Below are 14,698 nucleotides of genomic sequence, written 5' to 3' on the forward strand. Positions count from 1 at the left end.
AGCGTGGATGGCCCCTCAGGTTTTCCTCAGAGTAGCAATTCACCCTCAGCTTGTGGGAGCTGTGAGCGACCCCAAGCGAAATGCTTCCCGCGTGTTCCTTGCCTTCAATCCTCGGGACCACCGTCAGAGAGAAACTGGGCAAGTGCCAGGACCCAGCAGGGCCTATGCAGGCTGGCATTCCAGCCCGTATCTGCCCCCACTTTTCACCCCGCCACACACTGCCTTTCCAACATATTATAAACACTGACGGGAACAGCGTCCAGACCCGGTTTCCAATCCTGTTGCCCACAGTAGCAAGGGCAGCTCCTCAGCACAGATGCGACATCCAGCACTCCCAGCCTCCCCGGCTCCAGCACCTCGGACACACCCTCCTCAGACTGCGAGTGCCGCCGCCTCCTCCAGGAAGCCCTCCCTCCCTCCACCCTGCCCCGCCAGGCAAGGCTAAGTGCCTGACAGGGTTGCGGGAGCCCTGGCCACATTTCTCCCTCCAGCACCCATCCCATCGTGCATCATTTCAAAGTAGTTTCTGTGCGTCCATATCTCCTGACCAGGCCAAGGTCATCCAGGGAAGGTATCATCTGTTGTGTACCTCCAGCTTCCCGAAACAGCGACATGACAGGAGGGACAGAGGCTAACAGACTGAGCGCCCACCATGGACAGTCTGATCACAGCTCTCATCCCACAGCCACCACCAAATGTAACCATATCCCACAAAGGCGCTACAGATCTTCTGCCTAATTCCTGATGGGAGCCTGGAGCTCATGGATGAGACCTGGGGTGTCATTCCCTGGACAACGGCGTACAACCCTTCTCTGTTCCGGGTCCGCTTTCAGAAACCAGTGCCCGGCAGGACCACACAGGGCGCAAGCCTCTTCACCCGACTGCCCCTCTGTGCAGCACAGCCCCCAGGATAAAGGAAGGCCCCGGAAGGCACCAGAACTTCCCCAACAGAATGCACCCCCCCAACTGCAGAGGCCAAAACGTACGTGAAAAGACAAAATGTACACATTTACTCTGACCGTCAGCTTCTCCTCTACCCCTTTTCTCAGGAGCCAGCAACTGGCAGCTCCTACTTCGTTGGTTTTTTCTCAGCTTTACTGAGGTATAATTGACAAAGTTGTATGTATTTAAAGTGTACAGTATGATGATTTGATATACATACACACTGCAACATTTACCACAGTCAAGTCAATTAACACATCCATCACCTCACATAGTCACCATTTTGTGTGTGTGGTGAGAACACTTAAGATCTACACTCTCAGCAGCGTGCAAGTACACAAAACAGTGGTGTTAACTACGGGCACCACGCTGTACATGACACCCCCAGAACCAATTCGCCTTATGACTGAAAGTCTGTACCCTTCGACCAACACCTCTCCATTTCTCCAGCCCCCAGTCCCTGGCAACCGCTCTCCTACTCTCTGTTTCTATGAGTTTTCTTTTTTTTCAGATTCCACATACAAATGATACCATACAGTATTTCTTTCTCTGTTTGACTTAGCATAATGCCCTCAAGGCCCACCCATTATACCTGAATATTTCATTATACACACACACATACGCACACCCACCACATTTTCATTATCCAGTCGTGCACTGATGGACACTTAGGTTGTTTCCATGTCTTGGCTATTGTAAATAATGCTGCAATCAACACGGGAGTGCAGACATCTCTTCAAGACACTGATTTTGTTTCCTCTGGATATATACCCAGGAGTGGAATTGCTGGATCATATGGTAATTCTATTTTTCACTTTTTGAGGAACCTCCATACTGTTTTCCACAGTGGCTGAACCAATTTACATTCCCACCACCAGTGTATGAGGGTTCCCTTTTCTCTCCATCCTCGCCAAAGCCTGTTTTTTCTTGTCTTTCTGATGACAGCCATTCTGACGGGCGCGAGGTGTTATCTCATCATGGTTTTGATCTGCATTTCCCTCAGCATTAGTGATGTAGAGCACCTCTGCATGTACCTGTTGGCCACTTACATGTCTTCTTTGGAAACTAAACTTCAAGAAACTAGCATTCGATTTTTGGTGTAATATCAAAAGAGAACATGCTTTCTTTTCCAAATACGTATCTGTATAGAGCTGGATTTTCTTCAAATACTTCAACCAAAACAATGTTTTGTCCATGTTTTCTGATGGATAATTTTAGGTGTCAACTTCACTAAGCCACAAGATGCCCAGATATTTGCTTAAACTTTATTCTGGGTGTGTCTGGGAGGGTGTTTCTGGATAAGGAAAATATTGGGAATTGCAGACTGAGGGTCAATCCACTGAGGGTCTGAACAGAATAAAAGGGGGAGTAGGAAAGAATTCTTTCTCCCTCCCTGACTGTCTTCAAGCTGGTACATCGGTCTTCTCCTGTCTTGGGACTAGGACTCAGAAAGGAACTACACAGTGGCTGTCCTGGGTCACAGCTTGCCGACTACAGGTGGGACTTAGCCTCCATACTGTGTGGACCAATTCCTTACAGTAAATTTCCTTCTCCATATACATCCTGTTGGTTCTTTTTTGCTGAAGAACTTTAACTGATACCGTGGGGAAAAACACTGAATGCAGACACAGCTAGGAAGATCCAGCCTCTTAAGTCACACAAAGCATGTGTCATATGTATATATGCAAAACAATGCCACTCCTCTCATTGTACGTAATGAGGAGTAGGACAAAGGGATACCAAAGACTTGTTTCTGCCATGAAAAAAGAAGTTACTGAAGCAATAAAGAAGAAAATTTATATCCACAAATAAAATATTGAGTACTATTGAAAAATCATTAACTTCTAAAGAGCTAATATGGGACAATGCTTATAACAGGCAAGATGAAAAGATATAAAACTATGTACAGTACAAACTCTGTAAAAACAGACATGTGCCATGGGCTGGTCCTCATGTGAGAACGCGGCATACGGGAAAGACATCGTCATACTCAGTTACAAAAGGACGAGCGAGCTCCACAATAAATCATGCTGGAAAAACCAGCTCGCTCATGAAAAATAACCTAAATAACATGAATTCCAGATGAATCAACCATGAAATTGTGAAACTGGATGAGAACTGGAAAAGCAGAAATGGACATTAGAATAAAGTACGGTAGAACAACGTTATGACCGTAGAGAAGGGAAGGCATTCTTAAATAGGAACAAAAACAGAAATGAACTGAAATGACGGGTAGATTTGAATAAGCGGAACCTTAAAACTTTCACATGACCAGCACTCCACAAACAAAATCAGGCAAGCAACTGCTCGCAATGTTTGCAATACGTAAGTTGGAATTGGTAAGGAACTGACATTTCTGTAGGTCAACATCCATCAAAAATCCGCAAAAGTCCTACCTAATTTAATGATAGAAAGATTAATATTATAATATAACGAATTCTTAGAAATCAAGAAGAAAAATTATCTAAGTTTTTAAATGAGCCAAGGACGTGGAAGGCTAGTTTACTAAATAAACACGACAGACATCTTTTCTGTATTTGTTTAGATGCTGCGCCTCAGCGATAACACCGTTAATAAAGTGAGACAGCATTTTTCATCCATTGACTTGCAAAAATGAAAAGCAGAGAGCAGTCAAGCGAAAGAGTGGGTTGAGCTCAAGGCCAAGGTCCAGGGTAGACTCCCGAACGCTCCCTCAGCATTTCCCATCAGGAGCCTTTCTCCACCCTGGGAGGGGGTATGTTCCCAGTGCATTTCTCATGAGTTTCCTGCAATTAATGACACACGAATCCTCACCTCCACAAGTCTGGGGTCTGCATTCCACACTCGGCTCCCTGGTCAAACAGGGGCTTCCAACGTCACGGGGAGGAATCCGCTCCCACAGCAGCCGCTGCCCAGAGCGTCTGGCTCTGAAACGCCCCACATTGTTCCACGTTGTCTTGGAACTGCTATTCTCCCGACGTCTCCAGGAGCCTTGGGAAGCCAGGCCACTGGCTTACGGGCCTGTCATACAATACTCTACACATATTTACCAAGAGAGAGACGAGCCCCGGGCGTCACCTCTGCTTCTCCTGCCTCTGCCCTCAAGCTCACCAGCTTATCCGCGTCCACAGTCACCAGCTACATGTGACGGGGGACCGGACGCCCACAGCAGGGGGCAGAGGGCCCAACGCCACATTCGCTGCTTGGCCACTCGCTCCTCTTCCCTGCCTTGTTGGTCATCACTGCCACCACGTCCTGCGGTTCTAATTCAGCACCTGACACAAAGCAGCGCTGACTATCACACTTACCGATCTGCCCATCCAGCCCTAAGCTTTGTCTATTTATCCCTTAGGATATGGTAGACAGTGACGGCCTGACAGACAGGACTCCGCCCTCCGCCTCAGAGCTCCCCCCTCACAGGTCACAGCTTTTTCACCTTTTTATTCTAGCGGGCGCTTAACATGTGTTCCGTTAACTGAAGGGGGAAAGTCATTATCAAATATTCCTCACAAAACCCCCTCCGTGCCCTTTTCCCTCTGGTTTCGCTCCTTTTCTCAACCTTCATTCCCTTCAGGCTCCTCCCTACGATCGAGAAGCGTTTCTTTATTTTTTTCCATTCCAGTCTGTTCTCTCCTATTCCATTATTAGATCCAGGCTTGATCTGACACTGCATCCTCTCTGGACCCATCTCCCCCATGGGGCCAAATCTCACAGAACTCACAGTTCTCGACACCCAGGAAAAGACTCGCCCGCTGAGGTCTAGAACGCCAAGATCCACCACGCCAGCGCCCTCAAGTGTGGGTCTGCAGCAAGACCGTCCGTGGAAACTGGGCCACGTAAGCCACCCGAGGGATCTTGGTGGAGCAGTGAGGAGAGGTCACCTGTTCAAAGCCCTGGCTGGTGGGGAGGGCAGAGCAGGAACCACTTCAGCGGGGTTCTGAGCAGCAGAAGGCAAACCACACCAGACACTTAACCCATCACTCACCGGCCATCTGAGGCTTTCCCTGTAGCTACAGTTTGAGAAGTAGGGGTAAGGGAGCCTCGATGTGCAAACGACAGCTGCTTAAAAATTAAATTTTTTCGGGCTTCCCTGGTGGCGCAGCGGTTGAGAGTCTGCCTGCCGATGCAGGGGACGTGGGTTCGTGCCCCGGTCCGGGAGGATCCCACATGCCGCGGAGCGGCTGGGCCCATGAGCCATGGCCGCTGGGCCTGCGCGTCCGGAGCCTGTGCTCCACAACGGGAGAGGCCACAACAGTGAGAGGCCCGTGTACCGCAAAAAAAAAAAAAAAAAAAAAAAAATTAAACTTTTTCTTCTAAGTTAACCACATAAAAAACTTGTGGCAAAATAGGTTAATAGGTAAAAATAAGGGACTTGAGGGTCAGGAAGGAACTAGAAAAAAACAGTAAAAATATTAAGCCCGAGTCACAGAAGACACACCTAACTCTTCTCCACCATCACCAATGTCACCATGACCAACAGGAATAACAATGCCGACACGGTCGTCATCACTAACACTACTGGACACTTCCTTGAGCCAATCAATGTTCTTTGTGTTCCTCGTGCATTTCATCTGTTACTCACAATGACTCTAAAAGAGAATTCAAGCACAGGGTGGCAGGGCAGGAACCCTGGCAGCCTGTCTCCAGGGTCCATGCTCCCCTCCACCATGCCCTGCTGCTTCTCCAGAAATGAACCAAAGGAAGGGTCTCTTCGCCGAGACCCCACACAGCTTGTGCGTGGTTACTGAGAGAAGACACAGGATGTCTACAGGCAGCACACACACACGGCCTCGACGTGCACATGTATATGACATACATCTAAACTACAGGGAGAGGAAACGACTATACTGTCCGAGTGTTTCACGGTACCTGTATAGCTTACTGACAAAAGGAAGAAATCCTAGACATTAACTACTCGACATGCAAATTGTAAAGGTCACCAAATTCAGGGCCGGGAAAGGGGCCTGTCCAGGGCCACAGCGACTTCTGCAGGAGCCAACCACTGACCCTGCCAGGCCCCGTCTACACCCGCAGAGACTCTGCCGGGCTCCCAGTCCAGCAGCAGCCCCACTTCACACACGGTGGCATCCGTGAGAGGCAGACTGTCACAACCACCCTGGGATGGAGTCTTGCATCTCCCGCACACAGCAGTTTAATTTAAGAAGGTAACGTCTAAAGGACTCCTGGCACATAGAGTTCTTTCCTTCTCAGAAAAGAGTAGCTACTGTTTATTCACACAATTATTACAGTTAGGTACATAAATACGATATTCCATTGAGTATTCTCATAGGTGTTTAAATTCCACCGCGTGAAGTTCTAGAAAACCTTTTTCTGAAGAGAAATCGGCAGACATCTCACTAACAGTGATACAGGTGAGTCCCCAGCCCCTCAATGTGCATGGGCCCAAGGGTTGACACTCAGCACATTAGGAACGGCCTCCATGCAGGACCCAGAAATCAGGACTCGATGCCTGCACGGGCACCCGCCACTGGGCTTCCTTCCACACCGCCCACTGCCTGCCCTGGAACGCACGTGGGGCCCCGGGCACACAGGCATCCCTGATGTCAGTGGGCCTCCCCACCAAGTCCTGGGCCTTGGCCCTCACGCAGACCTGCTCCCGGTTACTTCTCCAAGTAGCGCAGCTCTCCGGGGCCCACATCCAGGTGGCTGAGTCCTTGGGCCAAGGACGCGGCTTCCCCAAGCCACACAGGCCCCAGAGGTGGCCTCTGCGAGCCAGCGGTCCCGGCCACGTGCTTCAGGGCAGCAAATGCCACCACCCGGCCACGAGGGATGGACCCAGGGCCCCTCAGGGAGAGTCCGTACACATGCCCTCGGCTGGAGGGCTCGGAACAGAGGAACGTGGCCTTGAGATAACACAAGGAGAGGCCAGGTGTGCACACAGGGAGCGTGGCACATCTGCTGGGGCATACGCACCGGGTAGGGAAGCGTGAGAGAGGAGCTGCCCCGGGACCCGCGCCCAACCCCTGATCTGTTTCCACTGCCTCCAAACTATGCAAACCGTCCCAGCCAAGCACTGAGGCGACACACGGGCGCGGGCGCCTTGGGGTCACGTTGTGTTTGCCCTGGCTTCCCTGCACAGGAGACCGTGGCAGAGTGTCCCTGAGGGGAAATGAGACGTGGAGATGAACCCCCCTGACGGAGAGGGCACCTGCGGGACTGTTGTCAGTGAATGATTTTCTTCAAGGAAAAGAAAACTAGGTGGGTCAAAAAAGTGATCTCCATGGGGCTAGATTGTGAGATAAAACGTAACCACACAGCGATTCTTGGAGCAGAGAGCGTGGGCCACACAGGTCACGAGACGGCACTGCACAAGGCCGGACCGTCACCGCCCTGCCGCCCTCCCGCCCTTCCGTGTTGGGCACGCACAGGATCCTCGGGGCCAAGACGGCCCCAGGCAGCGCAGCACCCAGTGGGATCCTGAGATCTGGCTGCCCTCCCCCAACAGAATTCCAGAGGGTGCAGAAGCAGGTGCACGCACAACCACGTGCCATCCACACCATTCCGACAGGCCCCTCGGTCCTCCCTGACATCTCACACACTACACACTAAAAATGCCATAAAACAGACCGTTAAGAACCAAAGGATAATCTGGGACCCCTGCTGGCCCCTATAGGCCTGGGAAGCTGCAGGACAGGGAGGGAGGCACAAGCCCGGACGTGCACTCTCACGCCAAGTCCTGGACGGTGCTGGGGGCCGTGAGCATCCTCAGGACCAAGCAGGGAGCCAGGCCCTGGCCTGAGAGGAGAGCCTGGCTGCTGGGCACCGCCGTCTCCAAGCTGGTCAGATCTCACTGCTTCTATTTGCTTTGAAAAGAATAACTGTTTCTTGTAGGTGGTTAGAGCAGAGGCACTGAGATTTTAAAAAGGACATTTGGGATAGCTCCTTAGTCAGCTCGGGCCTCAGCTGTGCAGAGACGAGAAGAAACTGGCTCTCCACAGAGACAATCTGTCACAACCAGGACGTGTTAAACGTATGTGGGGAACAGAGCCCTTGCGCCTATGGAGCTAAACCACCGTCACTTGTGCTCATGACCTGCACGTGTGGACGGCGGCCAGCCAAGGACCCCGGGTGTCACCCACGTGGGAATCGCCCATGGCACATTCAGTTGGGGGCATTGAGGAAAAAGAATCCTCACAGCAACTGCAAAGCTAAGTACCAGAACGTGGGCTAAGCACCTCACACCTGTCTCATTCGGACCTCGCACCAGCCGTCCCGAGGAGGAATGGTTACAACCCACGTCATGGACTCACAGCAGGAGACTTTGCCCCTGACAGACTCAGAGCACCAGCTTGTGCTCCTAGCCCAGCCATGTCTCTGTCACACCCTCCTCTACGTTTCCGTGTGTGTGCATATGCACCTGTGAGCACGTGTCCGTGTGTGTTCGTGTACGTACACACCCATGCATGCCTGCTGATGTGGGGAGAGGGTCCGTGCTGAGGAGGCCTGGCGCTGGATCCGTGTCCCATGTGCACCTCCACAGGTGACCCCTCAGCCCCCGGAGCCCGGCTCACCCTTTCTACATGGAGAGGAGACACCAGGCCCCGTGAGACAGGCTGCATCCAGGGACAAGGTGAGAGGGCCATGCACTCTGAGAAGCAGGTGTGTCAACTTTGAAAGAGAGACCCCTGGGGGGCCGGGGAGGGAGGGGGCTTCTGGCATCCCCACAAGGCCGCAGCGGGGGAAGGACAGGTGGGAGCTGGTGACGTGCTGACGGCACCAGGGCACCATCATCACTGACCGTGGAGGGGCCCTTCAGAGGAGGGGCCACAGCTGCCTCCTGCCCGCTCTTGGGTCTCAACGAAGTGTGACCATCGTGCATCCTTCCTCGAGGCTGCCCAACCCCAAAGCAGCCATCAGGGACCGTGTGCCAGGGTGTCCACAGGAGGGAAAGGGAGCCTGGAGGCAGCCCTGAAAACGTTCTACAGAGGAAATCCTAAACCCACCGGTGATGAGAAGCCCCGCAACAGCCCAAAGCCTTCTGCCAGGTCCCCCAACCTGCCTCCACTCTGTGACACAGAACCACGGTTCTAGGGTTCAAGGGAAACAAGAGACGTCCTGCTCACACGTCCCTTAGACAGATTTACTAACGTGAAAGCACAAAAAATAGCAACTTGCCTTGATTACCTGGGGTTTAAGCACCACAGAGTGAAGCTGGTGGCTGTTTACCGTCAGGAGCAATGCCTGACAACACGCTGAAAGGGCAGTAACGCGATGACCCTCACTCAAAAGAGCCGAAAGTTTTCATCTGTAAACTCTGGTAAGAGATCAGAAAGTAGAAAAACCCGAGCTCCCGACACTACAGGGCAGACGGAAGGTACGTCATGAGCCACTCATTGCTGCGGCCTCTCCCACAGGACTAGCTTTGCTCTTGCTGGAAACATTTCTCATGAGTACATATCTGTGTAAATATGGTCAGTCCCGGTCCAGTGAGGGTAGGGGGAAACTCAGGCTGAGATGGGGAATTCCGTGATTTAACTTTTGGAAACTCCTGAAAGAAGGTTTCATTTTGGTTTTTTGTTTGTTTACTTGCTTCGGTTTAATCAACATGGGAACGATAAACGCGGACTCACCTCGGCATGAAATCCCTTGACCTTCGATAATCTGTTTGCAAACCCCACAGACTCTGGCTTTTTTAAAGGCCTTGTTCTTAAAACTGTGCAGACTCGAAGTTAATTCTTCTGGCTGAAAAAGTAGAGAGAGAAAGTGTCAGCTCTTCCATTCGTAGTCCGTTTGCTCTTTCTTTTCCCTTTCAGGAGATAATAAATCCAGCCGAGTTGGTGAAGGGTTGAAACAGGAACTTGACCAGGCAAACAGAAAAGAACAAGACAGCACCCTGCGAAGGCTGGGATCCCAGGGGCCTGGGATGCCCCGTCAGCACGCCCGGTGCCAGGGCCCTGGTGGCGGCCCACACGCTACCAGTTCATAATCGCCTGGGTGAAGGGCTTATGTGATTGCGTATTAGCTTACAAACTGCAGGCTTACAGCCACTGCTTCTGTGACAAAGGAATCCACATGCATTCCCAGAATCTTAACGCTTCTTCCTCTGGAAGAAGCGATCAGCAAACAGCACAATTATAGCAGAGGTCACTAACCAACTGGCCTTCCTGGCCACTTAGCCTCTCTGAACTGCTGTACCGAGGAGAAGCTGTCACCAGACCAGGGTGACAAGATAGCAGTTCCTCCTTAAACCTGGTACAGAACTGAACCCATTACACACACCGGCACTGGGACGAGGGGAAACACACACGCACCAAATCCGTGTCTGTAGCGTCAAGGCTCACAGCTGTGCTGAGGATCTTATAAAAATTCAATTTGCCTTCGAAACCAAACACCAATCATATTCCCATCTGCTGATATGTGACAGTGTATTCTAACGTAACCTGTATCCACATGGACTCACAGAGGCCATGACTCACACCAGAATAGCTAAAATTCATTAAGATGACATGTTACCGAGAATGGGAGACAAATGGTACAACTACTTTGGAAAACGGCTTGACAATTTCTCATACATATTTTTAAACCTACACCAATCTTATGACTCAGCAATTCCACTCTTACAGATACCAAAATACATATGTCCACAAAGACACGTGCAATAACGATCAGAGCCACCTTATTTAAAACTGCCCCAAACAGGAAGTAACCCAAATGCCCATCACAAGGAGCCTGGATAAACAAACCATGGTATATTCATAAAATGGAATATCATTTGGGTATACACAAGAGCAAGCTACTAATACGTGTAACATCACGGATGAACATCAAAGGCATTATTACGCTAAATGAAAGAAGTCAGACACGAGCACACAGTGAAAGATTCTCTTTATAGGGTGTTCATGAACAGGTAAATTAACCTATCTAGTGCCTCAGAGGCAGGAAAAAAATTAGGTGAGCTCTACGAATGCCCCAAACTCCTACATGGAGAAAGCTTCCAGGATGCAGAGAGGGAAGGGGGAACCAGTGTACTACATGGATTGAAGGAAAGGAGTTAAGAATTCAGGCTGGGGCTTCCGGTGGCGCAGTGGTTGAGAGTCCTCCTGCCGATGCAGGGGACACGGGTTCGTGCCCCGGTCTGGGAGGATCCCACGTGCCGCGGAGCCACTGGGCCCATGAGCCATGGCCGCTGAGCCTGCGCGTCCGGAGCCTGTGCTCCACAACGGGAGAGGCCGCAGCAGTGAGAGGCCTACTGCCAAAAAACAAACTTCCTAGGATATACAAAAGCTGAAATAATTAATCACCAGCTGACACGTACACAAGACATGTTAAAGACAGACTGGGCGAAAGGAAAATGATATCAGATGGAAATACAGCTTTACACAAAAGAACGAAGACCACTAGAAACGGTAATTACATGGACAAATATGTAAGATTTTTCACTTATTACTTAAAACTCACTAAAAGAAAATTAACTGTTTAAACAAAAACTAATAATGATGTGATGTGAGGTTTAACATAAGTAGAAGTAAAATTTATGATAAAATAGCACAAAACTCAGGAAAGGAGAAATGGTAGTATTCTACTGTAAGGCTCTCATAATATACGTGAAGTAATAACACTATCACTTGAAGGTAGACTGTGACAAGCTAAAAAAGTATAATATAAACCTTAAAGCAACTACTAAAATAATGAGTTATAGGTAATAATACAACAAAGAAGATAAAACAAAGTTATTTTAAAAGTTCAATTAACTTAAAATGATAAAAAAAAGAGAAAAAGCTGTAATAAACAACAAGTGAGAGGAATGGAAAACAAGTAGCAAGATGATAGATTTAAACCTCACCATATTAGTAATCACGTTAATGTAAATAGTTTAAATCTCTTAATTAAAAGGCAGGGCTTGTCAGATTATTTTTTTTTCAAAAAAGACAAAGGATAGAAAAAATATACAATGCTAATGTTAATCAAAGGAAAGCTGAAATGACTATATTAATAACAAAGTCGATTCTAGATTAAAGAACATTCCCAGTGATACAGAAAGGCACTGCATAATGATGAAAGGGTAAAAGCAACAAGAGAATAAAACCTGAACAGTTATGTATCTAATAACAAAACTTGCAAAACATATGAAACAAGAACTGACAGAATTGCAAACAGAGATAGGCAAACATACACAGTCTGAAATTTCATTACCCCTTGTTATAGACTGAACTGTGTCCCCCCAAAATTTCATATATTGAAGCCCTAACCTCCAATGTGACCATATTTGAAGATGGGGCTTTTAAAGAGGTAATCAACATTAAATGAGGCCATAAGGGTAGGAAACTAACCCAAGAGGGCTGGTGTCCTTATACGAAGAAGAGACACTAGGGAAGCTTTGCACACAGAGGAAAGTTCATGTGAGGCCTTGGGAAAAACCAAACCTGTCAATACCTTGATCTGGGACTTCCAGCCTCCTGAACGGTAAGAAAATAAATTTCTGTTGTTAAAGCCACCCAACCTGTGTTATTTTATTATGGCAGCCCTAGCAAACTAACATACCCTTTCTCAATAATTAATAATTATTTTTATCAATAATAATAATTGATAATTATTGCAGAAAATAAGCAAGGATACATAAGCTTTGAACAATATTATCAAAAACTTGACCTAATTGACATTTATAGAACATTTGACCTAATAGCAGCAGAATACACATTGTTTTCAGATGCATATGGAATATTTAGCAAGGTAGACCATATTCTGGGACATAAAACAAGTCTAAATAAATTTAAAAGTATTCAAGTCATACTAAATATGTTCTCTGACCACAATGGGATTAAATGAGGAATCAGAAACAGAAAGATCTCAGTAAAATTCCCCAAGTATTTGGAAACTAAATAACACACTTCTAAGTAGTGCATAAGTTGATACATCACAGCTAACTGGGTTTCTCCCAAGAATGCAAGTTTGGTTGGTTTTACATTCAAATGTCAATCAATTAACTAAAACAAAACAAAACACAACAACAACAACAAAAAACCTCTTATAAAATCTAACTTCCATTTCCTGGTAAAAAAGCCAAATAGGAATAACAAGGGACTTCCTCAACTTCATAAAATTGTCTATGTGAAACCTACAGCAAACATCATACTTAACGATGAAAGACTAAATGCATTCCCTTTAAGATCTGAAACAAGGCAAGGTTTTCTGCAATCAATATTTCTATTTAACCTTGTCCCAGAAGTTCTAATCAGTGCAATCAGGCAAGAAAAGTAAATAAGAGGTATCCAGTTTGGGAAGGAGAAAGTAAAAACTGTCTTTAATCACTGATGACATCACTGTTTATGGAGAAAACGCTGATGAAATCTATGAAAAAGCTCCAGAACTAACAAGTGAGTTTAGCAAAGATGAAGGATACAAGATCAATGAATGTACAAGCTGATTGTATTTCTACATACCAGCAATAAACATCCAGAAATTGAAATTCGAAAAATATTACCATTTATATTAGTATGAAAAATATGAAATACTTAGGGATAAATCTAACAAGACTGCAAAAGACCTCTAAACTAAAAACTACAAAACACTGTGGAAAGAAAGAAGATATAAATACATGGAGAGATATACCATGTTCATGGGTCAGAAGACTCAATGTAATTAAGACACAATTCTTCCCATAGAATCTATAGATTCAACAAAATCTCAATCAAAATCCCAGAAGGTTCTTTTTTTATAATTGGCAAACTGATTCTAAAATTCATATTTAAATGCAAAGCACTTAAAACTCCCAAAACAACTTTGAAGACTGCACTTATTTAAGTGTACAATGTGATGTTTTCTATTATATTTTGAAAATGTGTCTTTAGTATAAAAACATTAAACAAGAGTTTCAAAGAAAGTATGTTCTTGGGATTCTACATAACTAATAAATATGAGGTACTGAATGAACACCTTGAATCCTAATTTTCAACAAAGCAAACGCTCCTCTGATACTGATAAAAGGAAAAGCAAATACGCAGCACACAGACCACAACCCCGTATTCCTTGACCAACGGCTGACAAGGAGAACCCCATGTGCAACTACTAATGGACTGGAATTGGCAGAGAACCCTTTCCGACATGCCATTCCAACTTTAAAGCGTGCTTTGCCCATCCCCAAACTTTCCCCTGCTATTCAAATGGTCTAGAATGCTGGTAACTTCTAGTTTTCTATTGTGACCATTTCTAGTCCCACCCTCCCCCAAGTCCTTCCTGACCACTTCAAGTTCCTCAGGAATCCTACAGCAGTCTCATCACTCAATCACATATCCCCTGGTGTTGATCCTGTCAAGCCTGTCAAATGAGGCAAAGTGTCCTGCACCACGGTTCTGCCACCTGCAGTACGAGCTCTATGACCCAGGGCAAGTCATACCTCTCTTCGAGGGAAAGGATACCGCCCCCTCCTACCTATTAACCAAGCTACTGTAAATAGTCAAATGCTACGGCAGGTACCAGTTATGAACACTGGCCGTCTATGGGAATCACTTGGGCAGAGTTTTTAAAACAGCGGTGCCTAAGCTCCACCCCAGACCAATTAAAACAGATTATCTGGAGGTGGGACCAGACGACAAATTTTTTCAAATCTCCTCCAGGGATTCTGAGCTGCAGCTGGGACTGAGAGCCTCCACTAGATAATGGACCACACTATAGGAAGCTATTCCTCCTACGTGGTAAGGCACTGTTATTACGTGCTTGTTCACGTGTCTGTTTCTGGTTTTCTCAAGAGACTGTATACTTTTTGATAGCAGGACTCTTGTACTCCATGCCTATAAAAGAGGGACGAAGGTACCGCTAT

At 47.3% G+C, this 14,698-nt stretch overlaps 1 protein-coding gene across 6 annotated transcripts in view; it reads right to left on the reverse strand.

Moving 5' to 3' along the window:
- TNS3 (tensin 3) overlaps positions 1–14,698 on the reverse strand; it is a 226,677-nt gene that overhangs the window by 172,676 nt on the left and 39,303 nt on the right. For all 6 annotated transcript variants that reach the window (XM_033411317.2, XM_033411313.2, XM_033411316.2 and 3 more), the window contains one exon: positions 9,513–9,624. The gene's annotated coding sequence lies outside the window, so the exon portion shown is untranslated. The remainder of the gene's footprint in view (positions 1–9,512; positions 9,625–14,698) is intronic.

The sequence above is a fragment of the Orcinus orca genome, chromosome 9 (genome assembly GCF_937001465.1).
Source record: "Orcinus orca chromosome 9, mOrcOrc1.1, whole genome shotgun sequence".
Classification (NCBI taxonomy): Eukaryota; Metazoa; Chordata; class Mammalia; order Artiodactyla; family Delphinidae; genus Orcinus; species Orcinus orca.